Here is a 15,050-nt window from a genome sequence, read left to right on the forward strand (position 1 = left end):
CCACGGCTCAGACGCTAACTTATGTCCCCGAGTCCAAAATCCCAACTGAGTCGTAGAAATGGGTTAAAGTGTTAACAGAAATGAAACTGTTTCAAAAATGTAGTGTAACGCAAGATGTTGTTGAAGATCACTGATAGTCATTTTTTTGCAGCAAAAGGAGCGTCTGTGCTGTTTGTGGTTACAGAAGTGATTGTTGTCATGGCTTTAAGTTCTGTAATGACAGTTGTAGCTTAACTATAGTAGTAAAAGCATTGGTTGTAATTGTTGTTGTGGTAGTAAGTAGATGTACCAAAAGAGAGAACATCGTCGTTTATTCTCTTCTAAAACCCAGCACAGTCTCTCTCTCTCTATCGCTCTCGTCAGCCAGCCTGAATAGCTCCAAGCAGCACTCTCCTCCCCTCCTCTTCTCTCCCTTCATCTCTTCATTCTGGCTCTGAAGAGAGGCCCTGGAGAGGCTGGCTGGGGTCGAGCAGCAGAGGGGAAGAAAAGAAAGGCGAGGGGGAAGAGATTAAGTCTTAAAGTGGAGATGAGAGACTCGAGCGCTGAGTAGGGCAGGTCTGAGGAAATCATTGAGCCCATTGTTCCCTGAGCGCGCACGCGAGAGAGAGAGAGAGAAGAGGGAGACGCTAGCGTGTCACAGCAGCAGAAATGAGAGCATCACTGGGGTTTCCTTCTATCCCCCTGAGGCTGGCTAGCTAGTGTAGCATCACTGCCTCTGCTATACTTAGCTGGTATGGCTAGGCTGCCATACTTTATGACCTTTGAACTCGACAGCCAGGGTCAAATATGAAATTKTACAAATTTACAAAAACCAAATTTTGATCTGTTTTTTAGAATTTTTATTATCTAGATACATTGTTAAATGACTGGATGTCAAGAGACTTGTTTTATTTCAGTTAAATATAACCCAACAATCCTTACTATGAAATGTTATTTATTCACAAAAATGTTGTCCCTAGTATGAGACCAAGTAGGCTAAAGGCCCAAAAACCTCTCTACTTTGGGATTGGACCAGTCCCCCGCTTACTCTAATTCTCAGAAGCAGATTTCCACTCTGTCATGCAAGGTGATTAACCCTGATTACCTCTGCCAATATCCTGCCACTCACCACAGCACCACAGATAACAGCATAAGTGTTACACAACAAACGTTACAAAAAACGCACAAATATCCCAGTACGAGGTCCTAACCTCCCGGGCCGACAGCCCGAATCAGCCCAGACTGGCCCTAACCCAGCCTGGCCTAATGGACCAGAGTACTGACCCATGTTACTCCCTCTAGTCAATATGCTGGGCTGAGCTGGTGGGATTACGATGCCATTGTCTGCTGGGGTGCTAATCCCTGTAGATTTAGTTGTCAGAAACAAAGCCCAGAGATGACATGGGGGTTAACCGCCTGGTTCCCCCCAGTGGACTGTGGACTGGTGCCAGACTTTAGCCCGGGTCCCAATGGCTTCACTGCCAGACTTTAGCCCCGGTCCCAATGGCTTGACTGCCAAACTTTAAACCCGGTCCCAATTGTTTCACTGCCAGACTTTAGCCCCGGTCCCAATTGTTTCACTTCCAGACTTTACCCCCGGTCCCTATTGTTTCACTGCCAGGCTTTAGCCCCGGTCCCTATTGTTTCACTGCCAGGCTTTAGCCCCGGCCCCTATTGTTTCACTGCCAGGCTTTAGCCCCGGTCCCTATTGTTTCACTGCCAGGCTTTAGCCCCGGTCCCTATTGTTTCACTGCCACTCCTCTCCCCGCTGCTAGCTCTAAAGGGGGAGGCACTGATTGCTCACTCTGGGAGGGATCAAGGTGAGGAAAAAGGGAAGAGATGGACAGAAAGAACTCCAAATGCAGGACAGTCCAGGACGATGAAAGAACTCCTGATGCAGGACAGTCCAGGAAAATGAAAGAACTCCTGATGCAGGACAGTCCAGGACAATGAAAGAACTCCTGATGCAGGACAGTCCAGGACAATGAAAGAACTCCTGATGCAGGACACTCCAGGAAAATGAAAGAACTCCAGATGCAGAACAGTCCTACTGTTTGTTCACCAGTTAACCCCTCTGGCATGTTTACACTTCGAGCCATGACCTTGGTTGCATACTGTAACCCTTGTTGGTCTGTTTACATACAGTGTAGTGCTCTGCAAAGCAAAAGGATGGATCTCTCCCTGTTCTCCCTCCAACAGAAAGTCTTGTCTGCCAATAGTACGAGCCTTGGGGACCATTCAGGGTTATCTCATGTCATTTTTCTGCCATGTAAACAGTCCTCCGGTCCACCAATCGGAGGCTGGGGGCCAGGGGCCGGAGTTTGGCGCGATGAGTCACCCTGTGTGTTTGTGTGTATCTGTAGGTTGGGGTTTGTTGGGTTGGATCCAGGACTGTGACTAACACAGCACTGACAGTCTAGAGCTGGATCTGGAGTTGGCCTGACTGCCTCCCTGAATGACCTACATCCCGACTGCCTGCCTTTTCTCTCTCTCTGCATTTCTTTCTTTCTCTCTCGCTTTGTCTGTCTGTCTCTCTCTCTGTCTCTCTCTCTCTCTGTGTCTCTCTCTCTGTGTCTCTCTCTCTGTCTCTCTCTCTCTGCCTCTCTCTCTCTCTCTCTCTCTCTCCTCTGCCTCTCTCTCTCTGCCTCTCTCTGCCTGCCCATGTGAGCCGCTTTCTGTGCTGTAACCTCATTGACCCCGTCTCTCATCATTTTTTAGCTAGTTCTTTCTCTCGCTCTCTCACATATGATCACCCACATTCTTATACATATAAGCAAGCACACATATGTCAATGTACACTCTTGCCTCCACCCAGGTCCGACATGATGAGGATAGTAATGAGGAACCCCAATGAACGTTTCAATCATACAGGACTGTTTAGATTCCGACAGCCATCGCTGTCCAAGACTAACCATGATCTTACACCACCCAGTAAGCTGAGATGTACAGTATATGGTGTTGTCACGAAACCAGAATTTTGACTTCGATATGGTTCGTTGGACAAAGCCTATGGTGAAATTATTGGCTTTTTTTTTTTTAGGGTTTTTGGGTAAATGCTGAAAATGAGGTCTGTGGTAAACACAGGCTTAGGTGATATTATACGTTTTGTTCTAGGAGCTACTCTTCATCAGCTATCGTCACTGTTGGGGAATTTTGAAGCGTTTTATGTAATCCAAACAAAAGTACCAAGGCTTCCTAATTCATAAAGGTCATGTTAACTGACTGATATTATCTCATAGAACAAAAAGATCTCCTAAGCCTGTGTTAACCTCAGACCTTATTTTCAGCGTTTATCCCAAAACCCCATTAATTTCCCCCATAGGAATGGCTGAATGAATCAGAGGTAACTAATTTCCGGTTTTTAGGACTATAAACTGGCGAGCTCTGTAGATAAGAGAGAGAGACCGATTTGAAGTGAATCAAAAAAGATTTGGTGGCAATCAGCTTTGAAATCCGCATATTTTGCGTTATGATTTTCATATTGTCACAAACAAAGTACTAGTGTAGTGAATTGATGATAGCTTCAGCTATACGCTAGAAGGAAAGTTAGCCTACGAAGCTGGAATCGACCGGTTTCTTCTTGCATTGGAAAGTGTTCTAACCTGTATGGACATTGTTTTGCRAACAGTAATTAACAGTTTCAACATTTCTGCATGCATTATATATCGCATTATTTAAGTGTGTTAACTTGTGTGCAGCATGAATAGGGCGCTAACATGATGCAGCCCAGACTCCTAGTGCAGGCTAAGTGGAGCAGGCACTGTGCTTTCGCGCTATATAGGGGGACATCAACTGTGCTGATAGACAGAGTTGATCCGTRAGACACATTTGACAGATGTATCGAAAGTAACACAAATTCTAGTGCCGAACCATTCTTCATGTTCCAGTATCGAGGCGTATATGTTATTTTTTTTTTAAACAACATTTTGACTCGTCCTTGTTTTTAGTTTCCTCCGTCCGTGAGTTAGTGTTTGATATTTGTCCCTGGTCCCCCCCACTTGCATGACAACGCTAGGAGTTATTTTCTCTGAGGAGAGGCAGATGTCTGTGAGAGAAGAAGACTATAATACAGTCACAGTGAGCCTTTTGAAGAGAGAGAGCGAGGGAGGCTTAGTAACTGTACCAGGATCCTCTTGCTCCCCCGAGGACTACCGCCAACGCTGCTGCTGCTGCGAGGTATGCAGCCGCTTCCCTTTCATGCTCGGCCCCATTTTTTTTTCTCTCCTCTTTATCTCACTCTCTCTTACACACACACACACACACACACACACACACACACACACACACACACACACACACACACACACACACACACACACACACACACACACACAGAGAGACCAACCCCCAAACCCCCCTCTTCCCCCCCCCCCCCCCCCCCATCCACTTCCCCCTTCTACTCTTTTACTCTATAACACAGACAACCCCCTACCCCTCGCACTCCTCCACTGGCCTCATCCATTTACCTCGTAGCACTATAATGATTGGGGCTTTTAAATATTTCAGAGGGGAGCAGCGGCCTCTATCCTATCCAGGCCGTTCTCCGGTGAGAGGGTAAGTGGTGGGCGTGTAGAGTAGCACTGGTTTTGACTGTGTTTACTAATTGATGAACTCCCTCTTCGAAGGCCTTCTCGGGAGGAGCTGCTCGGCCTCTAGTCTCCCTCCCCTGATCTAACGGCCCAGATGGGSGTGTGGATAATGCCCAGTGGGATATGGAACTTGGGGTTAACTCCACAGTTTATCAGTGCGTTTGCGGCGTTTGCGCACTCTTCAGCTGTATTTCTGCGACGGCCCGATTTGTGTGCGTGTTTATTGTGCACTGGTTGTAGTTTAGTCCGCGTGGACGTGGTTAAATGTGTACGTGATTGTTTTTGTTTTTGTCTGTGCCTCTGTGACGCGACCCTCGGATCCGACACGAACGCTAATGGTCGTCTCAGCCAGACAAACAGGTCCATCTGTCAGCTAGGGGTCAAATGGTGCAAGCACAAGGTCACGCCAGGCAGACAGACAGGTCAACAGGGCCCAGGGGGTTTATGGGAAATATGAGAGCCCTCTGCCACTCGCCTCCCCCCGACCCCTCCCCCTCTCCACCATACGACCCCCACTGCCGTCACAGTCTGGCCAGGTGATCAGTTCTCCGTGTGATCAGCTCTTACAATGAGCAGCTAAGGAAGCTCTTAAATGTGTAGTAGAAATCGCTCTGCCATTACATGGTTGATAGAAATTATATATTATGTTCGGCAATTTCGGTTTATGTGGCAAAACAAGCAATGTATTGTGAAGAGAGTCACTGTACAATCTAAACCGCTGTGAAATACATTTTCAATAACCAAAGATATCATATATTCAGCTATTTGAAGCCGGTGTACAAAACCAAAAATTTTGCAAAGCTTAACCTTCGGAATGGGAAGCATAGAAACAGAGCTCAAAGAATGGATCTACTGCTTATCAGACTCACTTTCAAAGAGAAATGAAAGATCTATAACTAATATTTCTACGTGAATTGGACCCGGTCACTCGGAAAGCTACATACTGAACCTTTAACTATAGCTCTTTTGGTCAGTGTTGTGCTGATATCACCCGGGTTGTGGGTGATGGGTTGTGGGTGATGTGCTGCATGGAAGTGAAATTGGATGCTCCATGACCCCATAATAACTAATACCAAGAACAGAACTTGAAGAGTAAGCCAGATTCAGATAGAATACACTTTGCTTTATTCAATAACAACAACAACTACTCTTGGTCATGTTTTGACAATGGCTTCYCCCCCAGTTAGCATGCCTCCATGAAAACACTTGTGTTTGGATTTGAGACTAAGCTCCSAAGTGGCACAGTGGTCTAAGACACTGCAGTACCTGGTTCAAATCCAGGCTGCATCACATCCGGCTGTGATTGGGATTCCATAGGGCTGCRCACGTCGTCTGGGTTTGTYTAGGGWGTAGGCTGTCATTCTAAATAAGAATTTCGTTCTTAACTGACTTGCTTTTTAAATAAGCATAAAGCGGAGGGGAGRGGTAGTGAGAGAGGACACCCATCATTTTGCCTGATGGGAGGGATGGAAAGAGAGGGAAGGAGAAAGTCCTCCTGTGTTACGCTGGTGGCTAATTGAGTCTGCCTTCCATGGCTTTGGCATGGGTCCTCAGATCCTCAAGTTCTACAGATCCACCCTCGAGAGCATCCTGACTGGTTGCATCACCGCTTGTATTGGCAACTGCTCGGCATCTGACCGCTACGGAGGGTAGTACGAGGGTAGTACGTAGACTCCAGCCACCCTAATCATAGACTGTTCTCTCTGTTACCGCACGGCAAGCAGTACCGGATCACTAAGTCTAGGTCCAAAGRGCTCCTTAACAGCTCCTACCCTCAAGCGATACGACTGCTAAACAGTTAATCAAATGCTACYCGGACTATTTGCATTGACCCCCTTTTTTACGCTGCTGCTACTCGCTGTTTATTATCTATGCATAGTCACTTTACCCCCTAACCACATGTACATATTATCTCAATTACCTCGACTGGGTACYGGTACCCCCTATTTTATAATTTKTATATATTTATTTTTTGCTAWTATTTTCTTACTTAACCAACAACGCAGACTTAAAAAAACATTTTTTGAAGGGTTTGTCAGTAATCATTTCATGGTAATGTCTACACCTGTTGTATTCGGCCCATGTGACAAATAAAATGGGATTATTATTAAAGTAGATGTCAGTTTGGCTGAATGGGAACCCCCTCTTTTGAGCCCTTCATAATAGCCCAGTCATGTCCTTGATCAGGGTGAACTGCCTTTTGGCATCTTGTTGGCATCTTGTTGGCTTCTTCTCAAATGTCCCTATTTAGCTGAGATGACAAGAAGGCTCGCGGAGGCTAGTCGTTAGCGAAGCTAGCTCACTGTAGCTGGTGTACATCGCCTACCTGGGAGGATTGATTAGTGATGACCTGATCGGTTTGTCTTTCATCTAATAAAATCCTGGTTTATTATTACACATGGTTTATTTAACACATGGTGTCTGCGACCAGTTTGGGTGGCATAGGGCCAGGCGTGCAGGTAGAGTTTCAAGTGAAGTCGAGGATGTCCCTCTTTCACCCTGAAATGTGCCACTCATACACGAGTCAGGACTCATACAAGGACAGCTTGGCAGAAAAGAGGTCAGACAGGACTCCAGGGAACAGGAGGCTGGCGCGCCACAAGAAGACTGCGTGCGAAGGCGGGAGAGGGAAGGAGAGGGAGAGAAACGGAGATGGAGAGGGGTGAGAAAATGGAGTGAGTGTATTGTGAAGGGGAAAGAGTAGGGTGGAAGTGTTTGAAATGTCTTACTTCCTGTTTTGTTGTTGTTTTTTTKKTTTTTTTACCCCGAAACGTGTTGGTTTGATTACGTATAGCAGCACAAGATCAGCGTGTCCCTCTCTCACTTCCCCTTTTCACCTACAGCGTATCTCTCACCGTAGCTCTCTTTCATCTTGTTTCTGAGCCCGCTTTCTCTGCCGCCTTTTTTTGTTGTTGTCTGTGTACCTACCTGCCCAAAATACCTCCCTTAGCTGGCACAAAGACGGCACTGAAAGCCTCAACCGCCACTTGCTTCCTGTGTGTGTGTGTGTGTGTGTGTGTGTGTGTGTGTGTGTGTGTGCTGGGTGGTGGTGTTGGTTGTGGGGGTGTGGGTTGTGGTGGGTGTGTGTGTGTGTGTGTGTGTGTGCGCGCTGCTGCTGTGCGGTGCCTGGAGAGGAGTAAAACTTCACATTCTCCACACTCTAGTCTTCTTTCTGTCTCGGGTTAGGGGTGGTGTATTTTAGTGACACTGGCTTATTTTGAACACAGGAAAGTGTGTTGGTAATGGTAGTGGATATACTGGAAAGACGCAGCTAAACATAGACTAAAAAAATAAATGGGGCTCAGCTCAAATGGGATATATAGAACCGGTACCATTTATCATAGTGATCGACTATATCTAGGACATCTAGATTGAAAAGTCCTATGTAAGATCCGATTCCGTAATCCTCAAAGTTGTTGCCTGGAAATCAAATTGTAATCGGACCTAGCAAGGAAAACAGATTCCCAAGTTTCCCCCTCCGCACACTTTGAAAGCACTGTTCGTCAAAAACTGAAACGCGTCCTCCAGTAGTATCGGGAACCCTCTCATTACTTGATTCAGGATCTGTTGCTGAGTGACGAGAGTGCGGGGATCTGGTAGCATTAGGCATCTAATTCCAGCACCCCCGAGAGCCCACCTTTCCATTGTGTATTGTGTCGAGTTATAAAATACATTTTAAAAATATATTTTTTTATATGTTTGTATTGACTATTCAGAGCGACTGAGGACACTAGGGAAGGCCTTGGCAGGACAACAACAGCAGTAATGCATGTTGGTCCCCTGTTTTTAGTGAGGATAAATTGTCCCGTAGACAAACAGCGGATGGCCAAAGCTAATATAGTGGTGCCATGTTTCTAAACCGCCGTCCTGTCTTCATCTTTCCAAACCCAGAGATCACTGGAGTGTATTCCTCATCTCTCTCTCTCTCTCTCTCTCATCTCTCTCTCTCTCTCTCTCTCTCTCTCGTCTCATCTCTCCTCCTCTCTCTCTCCCTCTCTCCTCCTCCTCTCTCTCCTTCTCTCCTCTCCTCTCTCCTCCTTTATTTATTTATCTCGGGTTCTTCCGGACGTCTCTGACAATGTCTTCCTTTCTTTAACTTTTCCCTCTCGTCCATTCTCACACACAGCGAAAATGTGCCTGTTTGAAAATAATACTCGTAGAGCTAGGATGATGTACCATAAGTAGCACGCACACCCCCGCCTGGCTTACTCGCTCATCACACACACCATTTCCCACACATGCAAACGACGACACATACACTTTTTTTATGTAAAGGAGGGTTTTGGAATTCCACCCCAGACATATACCAGTGTAATTGTTGAACCTACCCACACTGATGGGAAGGTGGACTGAGCTTGCAGAAATAAGAGGGGGGCAGCAGCACTGGAATAGTGTGTTGTTGGCAGAAATATTGTGGGGGGGGTGAGGCGTGGACCGGAGATGGCTGGGGGTCAAAGGGAAAAGGGCAGAGGGGAACATGGCTGGGGATTGGAGGACTACAGGACAGGGGGAATAGCAAATGCGGGGGTAGGGTGTTTGGCTTGTAGAGAGAGAGAATGGAAAGAATCTGGAGAGAGAAAAGGAGAGATACAGGGGGAGGTAAACGTAGAGGGAGTGAAAGAGATGAGAGTGGACGGTAGAAGAATGTGTGGGGGTTTAGTGTGGTAATGATGGAACCAAGTAAGATTGGACACGAGAAGTCTCACACACACACACACACACACTAGAACATGTAGGACAGATTCATACATCAACTTTCACATGGTGGGTTAGGGCCATAAATATGTGTGTTTTTGGGTCAGGTCAATGTGCGTGTGTTCCTTTCCCCCTTTCGTTCTCTCATGCTGCCTGGCAGGTTCTATGAGTCCTGGGGTAAAAATGGAGCACTTACTAACACTCCAGGGTTCAGTCGGACCCCTAAGCATCACACACACACACACACACACACACTAGGAGAGCTCTGAAAGGTTGAAGGTGTGTTGTGTGTACATGTATGTAAGCTGTCTGTGTGTGTGTGTGTTCAGGGTCTCCCTCGCACATTCTTCCAAATGATGTAAGCCCCTCTTCCAAGAAGTGGAGGAGCTTACATGATGGACTGTGATTACACAAGATCACTGTTTCTCATCACACGGCAGGCATGTTTCCCTTTTCATAACGCATACAGTCGCTCGTGAAAGTCTACACGCCTTACRRYCTTCACATTTTGCTGCCTTAAAATGACATCAACAAAGGGATTCATTTAGRTTTTTCCTAATGATCTAYGCGACCTACTCCACATTTTCAAAGGGATAGAAAAATTATGTAAATATTTCGAAATGACAAGAAAATACAAAATATTGGTTGTGCATGTCATCACACCCCAGAGTTAATATGTGATGGAAGCACCTTTGGCAACCATTACAGCTGGGAATCATTTTGAAAAARGATTCTATCAACCTTGCACAACTTTTAGGTTAACATATATCCATTGATCAAGCTCAGTAAGTTTGGTTGGGAATCATTGATGRACAGCAATATTCAAATCTTGTCTCAGATTATCAAGCAGATTTAAGTCAGCACTGAGACGGGACCRCTCAGGAACACTAAACTTCTCAATTCTGGTGTGTCTTTTGTCTTAAAATGTGTGTAATTGTCCCTCTGAAAATGTAAATTATATCCCAGTGTTGGTTCTTCAAAGGACTGAGGAAGGTTTTCCTCTTAACYTTTTACTTGGGCTCTGCTCCTTTCATATTTTTTTTATTTTGATCCTAACAAACTCCCCAGTCCCTGCCGGCGACAAGCATACCCATAACGTGATGCTGCCACAACAATACTTGAAAATAGAATGGGATCGACAACATTGTATTCACCCCACATTACTGGCCTGTAYGACAAAGTGAAAAGAAGGAAGCCAGTGTTTGAAARAAATCCACTCCAAATCATCCATTCTGTTTGCAACAAGCCGCTAAGTAATACTGAACGGCAACACGGCAAATGCATAAACGTTTTGGACTAAATAAAAAAACTAAAGGTTTGGGTCAAATCCAATGCAACACAACACAGAGTGAAACCSTCTGTATTTTCAAGTATTGTGGTGGCAGCATCATGTTGTGGGTATGCTTGTCATCGGCAGGGAYTGGGAAGTTTGTCGGGATCAAAATCAATATGAAATGAGCGAAGCCCAGGTAAAGAGTTGAAGGAAAACCCACCTCAGTCTTCTGAAAACCTAACCCTGGGATAGAGTTTTATTTTTCAGCGAGACATTTACACACATTTGTATGCCAAAGAAACACCAGAATGGCTTTCCCAATAGTTGGTCTAGTCTCAGTCCCGACTTAAATTTGCTTGATGCTGTCCATCAATGATTCCCAACCAGATTTACTGAGCTTGAGCAATTTTGACAAAAACAATGGGCATGTGTTGCCCTAGGAGTTGTGCAAAGTTGGTAGAATATTATTCAAAATGATTCACAGTTGTGATGGCTGCTARAAAATGCTTCCACCAAGTATTAACTCTTGGGAGTGAAGACGTACRCAATCCAGGCATCTATGTGTTTTCGTTCGTTTTTTTTTTTATTCGGAAAATGATCTCTAACTTTTTTTCACTTTTTCAAATTGGAGTAAGTTATGTAGCTCTGTAGGGGAACAAATGTAATTTAATCCCTTTCTATAAAGAAAAATATATATAAACGCAACATGTAAAGTGGTGTTCCCAAGTTTCATTAGCTGAAATAAAAGGTCACAGAATTTTTCCATACGCACAAAAAGYTTATTTCTCTCAAATGTTGCACAAATGTGTTTACATCCCTGTTAGTGAGCATTTCTCCTTTGCCAAAATAATCCATCCATCCAAATAATCCATGACAGGTGTGGCATATCAAGAAGCGGATTAAACGGCATGACCATTACACAGGTGCACCTTGTGCAGTTTTGTCACACAACMCAATACCACAGATGTCTCAAGTTTTGAGGGAGAGTGCAATTGGCATGCTGACTGCAGGAATGTCCACCAGAGCTGTTGCCAAATAATTGAATGTTAACCTCTCTACATAAGTAATTTTAGAGAATTTATTAGTATGTCCAACTAGCATCACAGCCTCAGACAGCGTGTAACCACGCCAGCCCAGGACCTCCRCTTCCGGCTTCTTCACCTGTGGGATCGTATGAGACCAGCCACCCGGACAGCTGATGAAATTGAGGAGTATTTCAGTCTGTAATAAAGCCCTTTTGTGGGGAAAAGTCATCTGATTGGCTGGGCCTGGCTCCCAAGTGGGTGTGGCTATGCGCTCCCAGGCCCACCCATGATTGCGCCCCTGCCTAGTCATGTGAAATCCATAGATTAGGGCCAAATGTATTTATTTAAATTGACTGATTTCCTTAAATGAACTGTAACTCATGGTTGAAATTGTTGCATTTATATTTTTTGTTCGGTATAGATTACATTTTAAGCCCGCAAAATGTAAAGACTGTGCCAGGGGTGTGTAGACTTCAACTAGGCACTGTATATGGTCTACGTTCTGCTGTTAAAGACTAGCAGCTAATAAACAACTAGTTTGAATGTGGTTTGAATGCACTCTCGTGACTGAGATATTATTCATTGCTATGATCATTCATCATTGGCAATAGCTTCCTAATAAGACACTAATGTTGGAGCTCATTTGCTCATTGTCATCATGGAGATTGTACCGTTGTGGATAGTGATTGGTCGCTATGGCTACCTAGTGGACCGCGATGAGCTGCAATAATGCCTGAGTGAGCCCTGATTGGTCACGGAGGCTCCTAGGAGGACTCTTGATTGGCTGGTAAGCCATGGTTGCTAACATGGCTGTGTGTTCTCAAGAGCTCGTTAATGGAGCAGTTTATTGTGTATTTCTCCTGCCTCTCTCTCTCTCTCCTCCTCGGTGACAAGCACAACTCCATTAATTATGGCTGGCACTACTCCCAGTGTGTGTGTGTGTGTGTGTGTGTGTGTGTGTGTGTGTGTGTGTGTGTGTGTGTGTGTGCTTGCTTGCTTGCTTGCTTGCTATGAAGCAGAAAGCAGGCCGTGGGCCAACTCAACCTATTCTCCACAGCAGGTTGCCTCTCACACGGGGCGATGCTATTATAGAGGCTTTCTAGGGAGAGGCCCACCACAGGCGGTAACATCATCTGCTTTATCACCATGTGCTTCTCTCTCTCTCATATTCCCATTCACTCTTTCATCCTAATTCTCTTTTGATCCATTTGAATCTCTCTCTCTCTCGGCACAACATGCAGTTACATCAAAGTGTGGTAATTATTCAAGTGAACTGTGCTACACGTTACCTACCCAATGACCAACTGTGGTTCCACTGAATCTTTCATACGGTCAACTTGTTGCAATGTGTCGTTGTCACTTGTTTCCGCCACGTCTTAATCGGTGATTAGGCTAAGTAATAGCATAGTTGTATGTCTTTAAATTCATCCAGCCCTATAGATTAAGCTAACCTAATCTCCCGCTCCACTTTCTCTCTCTCTCTCTCTCTCTCTCTCTCTCTCTCTCTCTCTCTCTCTCTGCAGCCATAGAGACCCAGAGCACCAGCTCGGAGGAGATAGTCCCCATCCCCGCCCGCCGCCCCCTCACCCCCGCGAATCTACAACCCTGCTTCGTTTGTGCGACAAGTCCTCGGGATACCACTACGGAGTCCTAGCGCCTGCGAGGCTGCAAGGTGAGACACTTTGGCCATGCTTCCCCCCCCCCCCTCTCCATCTCACATTTTTTCTCTCTCTCTCTTCGCCTCTCTCTCTTTTCTCGCTCGTCTTACTCTCCCCTCGCCTCCATCGCCCTCTCTCTCGCTTTGTCGCCCAAGGACTTGGGAAGCCTGAACTCTCAGGCCAGTGAATGACTTTTAAATATCAGTCAARTGCTGCGGCGAGAGTTAAAGAAGTACCAGAGTTCTACACCATAACTGTGTCGAYTGACTACTCCGGCTACGAAACGTATTGCCTGGAAAAGCCTCCCGCTACCAGATTGAGCTCCAGCATGCTATCTAAAGTATCCTCAATAGTTGAAGGTTGCCAGCATCTGAATGTATAGTGGCCCTCCACTGGGACTGCGGTGAAGCACAGGTTAGTGCTAGCCTAACTAGCGCGACTACACAGTCCCCCTCCCATAGGTGTAGCATGTGTGCGTGTTTGATGGTTAGGTAGGGCTCACTGTCATGAAACACACACACACACACACACACACACACATACATACAGTCCTCTCCTGCTCCCACGCAAACCCTTCTTCCATCTCTCCTGGAAGAAATCTTCATTAAATGGGTGTGGTTTTTTGTTCCCTCTTTTTTGTTTCCTGGTTGTTTCTCTTTTTTTGGGTCCCTTGAGGACGTGTGTATCTGGTCTACTTTTCTTTTCTTTTAGCTGGAGGCTTTTCCTTTTCTTTTTTTTTTGCAAATTGGAACACTCATTCCCCACACACACACACACACACTCATCCCCCATCCCCAGATTTAGGGAAATGGCTGTCTGCAAATGTGCAGTTGTTTGGGCTTTAGCCTAGTTGTCATCCTTAATAACAGAGCTGTCAAAACAGCAGAGGAATATAGACACACACACGCTCATGCACTCCGTAATCAACATGCACATCCAGAATAATCTATTGATGTACACAGGCATTCAGTCTTGATGAGCATGTGCGCACACACACACACACACACACACACACACACACACACACGTAGTGTGGTAATATTGATCATATATGTGTATATCAAATCAAGTTTATTTTATATAGCCCTTCGTACATCAGCTAATATCTCGAAGTGCTGTACAGAAACCCAGCCTAAATATACAGTTGGGTCTGAAATTATTGACACCTTTTGATAAAGGTGAGCAATAATGACTTGATAAAATAAATGATTAAAATACTGAGCTATATTCTATGTTTATTTTTTATATWTTTTTWAATCACCTTTATTTAACCAGGTAGGCCAGTTGAGAACAAGTTCTCATTTACAACTGCAACCTGGCCAAGATGAAGCCAAGCAGTGCGACAAAAACAACAACACAGAGTTACACATGGGATAAACAAACATACAGTCAATAACACAATAGAMAAATCTACATACAGTGTGTGCAAATGTAGTAAGATTAGGGMGKTAAGGCAATAAATAGGCCRTAGTGGCGAAWTAATTACAATGTAGCATTAACACTGGAGTGATWGATGTGCAGAWGTTGATGTGCAAGTGGAGATACTGGGGTGCAAACAGCAAAAATAAATAACAGTATGGGGATGAGGTAGTTGGGTGGACTGTTTACAGATGGGCTGTGTACAGGTGCAGTGATCGGTAAAGCTGCTCTGACAGCTGATGCTTAAAGTTAGTGAGGGAGATATGAGTCTCCAGCTTCGGTGATTTTTGCAATTCGTTCCAGTCATTGTCAGCAGAGAACTGTAAGGAAAGGTGGCCAATCGAGTTGGCTTTGGGGATGACCAGTGAAATATACCTGCTGGAGCGCGTGCTACGGGTGAGTGTTGCTATGC

General features: G+C 45.3%; 1 long non-coding RNA gene across 1 annotated transcript in view; it reads left to right on the forward strand.

Moving 5' to 3' along the window:
• LOC139022573 (uncharacterized) overlaps window positions 1-13,152 on the forward strand; it is a 128,233-nt gene extending 115,081 nt beyond the window's left edge. Inside the window, exon 4 of the long non-coding RNA XR_011479573.1 lies at window positions 13,085-13,152. This is a non-coding gene — a long non-coding RNA (uncharacterized lncRNA). The remainder of the gene's footprint in view (window positions 1-13,084) is intronic.
• The last annotated feature ends 1,898 nt before the right edge of the window (window positions 13,153-15,050 follow it).

The sequence above is a fragment of the Salvelinus sp. IW2-2015 genome, unplaced genomic scaffold (genome assembly GCF_002910315.2).
Source record: "Salvelinus sp. IW2-2015 unplaced genomic scaffold, ASM291031v2 Un_scaffold16570, whole genome shotgun sequence".
Lineage (NCBI taxonomy): Eukaryota > Metazoa > Chordata > Actinopteri > Salmoniformes > Salmonidae > Salvelinus > Salvelinus sp. IW2-2015.